The 4,078-nt window shown below is 43.3% G+C and overlaps 1 pseudogene; it reads right to left on the reverse strand.

Annotated features, from left to right (window-relative positions):
- Window positions 1-1,266: 1,266 nt before the first annotated feature.
- Window positions 1,267-3,326, reverse strand: LOC112832937 (T-complex protein 1 subunit delta-like; annotated as a pseudogene).
- Between the last annotated feature and the right edge of the window lie 752 nt (window positions 3,327-4,078).

Genomic DNA, 4,078 nt, shown 5'->3' on the forward strand with positions numbered 1-4,078 from the left:
CCTAAGCAATGTCTTAATGGATTCCTTATAAACGATTTTTCGGAATTTACGTTAAATAATTCACAAAAATAGCCAAGGATTTGTTTTTTCTTTTCAAAGAACAGCATTGGGGAAACTAGATTTAGACCACTAGATATTCAGGCATACATTAACATATAGTACTTCAGACAGAGTGCTATTAGCAGGGGAAAAGGCAAGTCAACAAAATAGAGAATACTTTCAAATCCGTAGAGGGAAAAATGGACTATCTGCAATGCTGAAATATCTATCCCAACTCTTAGAAGAAGTAAATCCTATTTTATACTAAAAGAATTACAGACTGGATCAGTGACCCAGAACACAGAAGATTTCCTTTATAATCTTCAGACAAGGGTGACCTTCCTAAAAAAGACTCAAACTCTAAAAGCCAAAAAGGTAAAATTTTAGGATGATTTAATACTGGCAAGAGTGTGAAGAGCTAAGCATTCCCTACCCTGGTGTAAGTTTGGATTGGTAGACTCTATTTTGAATGATAATTTGGTAGTAGCCAAGTTTTAATACACATAAACTGATTCAGAATCTCTTTCTAGGATTCTCTCTTACAGACATAGTCATGCATGGTTATGCACACACAAAAAATTGTGAGATGTTGTTTCTCATAGCCCTTAAGAAACATGCTAACATACAGAGCAATGAAAAGCTACATCAGCTTGATCCCACGACCCCGAGACCATGACCCCAGCCGAAATCAAGAGTCAGATGCCTGAGTGAGCCACCCAGATGTCCCTTGACTAGTCTTATGAACCCTTTCTCTTCAGAACATATAGCTCTGCCTTGCCGTTCCATCCTAGTGCATTCTGCATTATTGCAGAAGTTGATGTAACCTTTCATTGTGCTGGGTGTAGAGGCTGCTTGGGATTCTCTCTCTCCCTCTGGCCCACACCCCTGCCCCCCCCCCCCCACTGCTCACACTCTCTCCCTCCCCTTTCCCTCCCCCTCTTCCCATCGCCCTCTCAAAAAAAAAAAAAAAAAAAAAGACATCAAAAGAGCAGGTCCAGTTTTTATAAAGGCCTGAAAGGCCTGGAGGGATACCATACTATTTTTTGAAACCAAGTATTAGTATTTTCATTAAAAGGGTGCAAATACCGTTTCTAGCCAGTGCCAAATGGAAGACCAAGCCCTGGAGTTCAAAAAGGAAACAATCTTCTGAACAAGGAGCACCAAGGCAGTCTTCTACTCCAGCCACACTACCCATGGCCATGACGATGCCAGAGAGCCAGTGTCAGATTACTGAGCGTTTACCACATGAGCAATGTGCACAATGTTCTAGACAGTTTCGGTTGCTAGAATAAGTGCACTGACTGAAATCAACAAAGGCTGGACACCTGTTCTTCCAAAATAATTGGAAATTATTATTATTAATTCAGACATTAATGCCTATAGTTTTTCTCCTTGGGCATGTTAGTTTCTTGGTTCTGTTACTGCAGAAATGGGATTCAGGCCAGCAGTTTCAGCTAGTGTGCACAGAAGGACTTCCATTACATCTGCATTAGAACACAGTGGAATTCCAGACCACTCAATGTTCATGAATATTCAGTTAACCATAGGGCCAACTTTAGTTCCGGAGCACCACCTCCCACAAGAAGAGCTCTTGCTTCACTCAACAGCAAGTAACACACAGGGCATCATGAATGGAGCACTCTGCTTCTTCAATCACCAGTTTATTAGAACGATGCACAACTGTAACTTTTTTCCAGTCCTCTTGAGCAGTTTGCCAGAACCACTTAAATTGACCCGCTCAGCTAGCTCAGCCAAATCCAGCATGTCACCAGGGAATTGGTCAACATGAGCAACTGGCTTGGTTCCAGTTGTCTTACAGAGGACTTCAGTGTCTTCTCTTCCAATATCCCTAGCCACCATAATCTTCATTTTGTTCAGGAAATTTTAATGCAAGATCTCTAAGAGCAGCTCTTAAGAATAGACTTCTGTATGAGAACATTATATCTGGTTTAAAAAATTTGCCTCCCTAAATTTAGGATATAGGCTTCTTCCTTAGTACTGGGCCCATCTGGGCATATCGGAAACTACTATGTGATTATCCCTATCTGTTCTGGAAGCAGATAAGGAAAACCCGGTAAGCCCCATCTTAGCCTTTTCGACTCTGGTTAGATCATCTTATGGGTGAGAACCAGCCCTTCTACCAACCGGTAGTCATCATTTGTCCCACCCAGTTTTGTTATATATATATGAGCTATATATAGTTTATATATAAACTATACATACATACATAATTATACATATAAACATTTATTTAAACTAGAACAAAACAGGGGAGCCTGGCTGACTCAGAGCATGAGACTCTTGATCTCGGGGTCATGAGTTCGAGCCCCACGTTGTGGGTAGAGATTACTTACCTAAACTTGGGGTGCCTAGGTGACTCTGTTGGTTTCAGCTCAGCTCATTTTAGGATGAGATCGAGCCCCCATTTGGGCTCCACGCTCAGCAGGGAGTCTGCTCAGTGGGGAATCTGCTTGAGATTCTCCCTCTGCCCCCTCCCATCCCCTCTCTCCCACATAAATCTTTAAAAAAAATAAACTTAAAAAGTAAAAATAAACTAGAACAAAAGTTCGCCCATTCCCTGACCCTGGCAACTAACAATATGGCATCAGTGAGGTTGGTTTTTTAAATTTTTTGATTTAATTTTATGTACTCTTTCTAGATTCTACCTGGGAGAGAGATCATCAGTATTTGTGTTTCTCCATCTGATTTACTTCACTTGGCATAATGCCCCTGAGGTTTCTTAACTACTTTGGTATCTCAAAGATCTACACCAGTAGCTGTGGCACAGTCAATCACTTCCCTCACTGCATTTCCATTTACTGGAGAAAGCAGACTTGAACACGAAGAAAACTCTGAGTTCAGTGAAGCGGTTCCATTATCGAACAGTTTCTTGGTCACTCAGTTCCACGGGTCAAGAGGAGTTAAGATTTCAATACCCTTTCCCAAATCCTTCTGGAAGGACAATGGAAATGATGGCTGGATGAATCTCTTTCTGAAAAAGCTTCAGACAGGAATCTAAGAGAACAAGCAGCGATGATCATCAATGTGGTAACACCTCCTGCTTCTTCATCTGGGGTCTTGGACAGCTCCACCTGCATTCTGGCTGCTGGATGGAACACTTGCATTTGTTTCAAAATAGTGGCACCATGGTTTGTAATGGCCACATCCTTTCCCATCTTCACTTATTTTTATCCTTTTGGTCCCAGGCTTGTTCTAATAGCACCAGCAAGAGCTGGCCCATGGAGAGACTGCTGAGCAGATTTGGGCTGGCATGTTGGGGTCCTCATGGCGCCTTTCCAGTGGCTGCTGGCAGCGCTGTGGAGCACCCGCTCCAGAGCACCAGTGCTTGGACATGGCAAGCCTGGAGGGTCTGGGTGGGCTCAGAAAGGACAGATGGATGTGGAGTCCAGCTGGCTGCAGAATAATGGCATGCACCATTCACCACTGAAGTGGATTAGAACAGGTCACTCCAAAATATGAAACTTTGGCATATTATTTTGAGCTTAAGGCAACTGAGAAATAGCACACACAGGAAGGGCTCTGCCCTCTACTTTTCTGCCTAAGAGCAGGACATAAATTTCCTATGAGAAAGGTTCTTTTTTGTTGGTTTTTTTAAAGAGTGAGCATGTGTGAGCACACGTGGGTTGGGGAGGGGCAGAAGGAAAGGGAGAGAGAGAATCTTAAGCAGGCTCCACACCCAGTGCAGAGCCCGACGCAGGGCTTGATCTCACCAGCCCGAGATCACGACCTGAGCCAAAACCAAGAGTTGGGTGCTTAACTGACTGAGTCACCCAGGCAACCCCCCCCCCTTTTTTTTAGTTAGTTTCAGAGGTAGAATTTAGTGATTCATCAGTTGCATATAATACCCAGGGCTCATTACATCAAGTGTCCTCCTTAATGTCCCCACCCACCTCCCCTCCAGCGACCCTCAGTTCATTTCCCCACCTTTTGATCTGCCCCCCCCCCTTTTAAGTCTCTTATGGTTTGCCTCCCTTTCAATCTTCATTTTATTTTTCCTTCCCCTAGGTTCATCTACTTT

Source organism: Callorhinus ursinus, unplaced genomic scaffold, assembly GCF_003265705.2.
Source record: "Callorhinus ursinus isolate GAN/ISIS: 27379988/994484 unplaced genomic scaffold, GSC_fseal_2.0 scaffold25, whole genome shotgun sequence".
Lineage (NCBI taxonomy): Eukaryota > Metazoa > Chordata > Mammalia > Carnivora > Otariidae > Callorhinus > Callorhinus ursinus.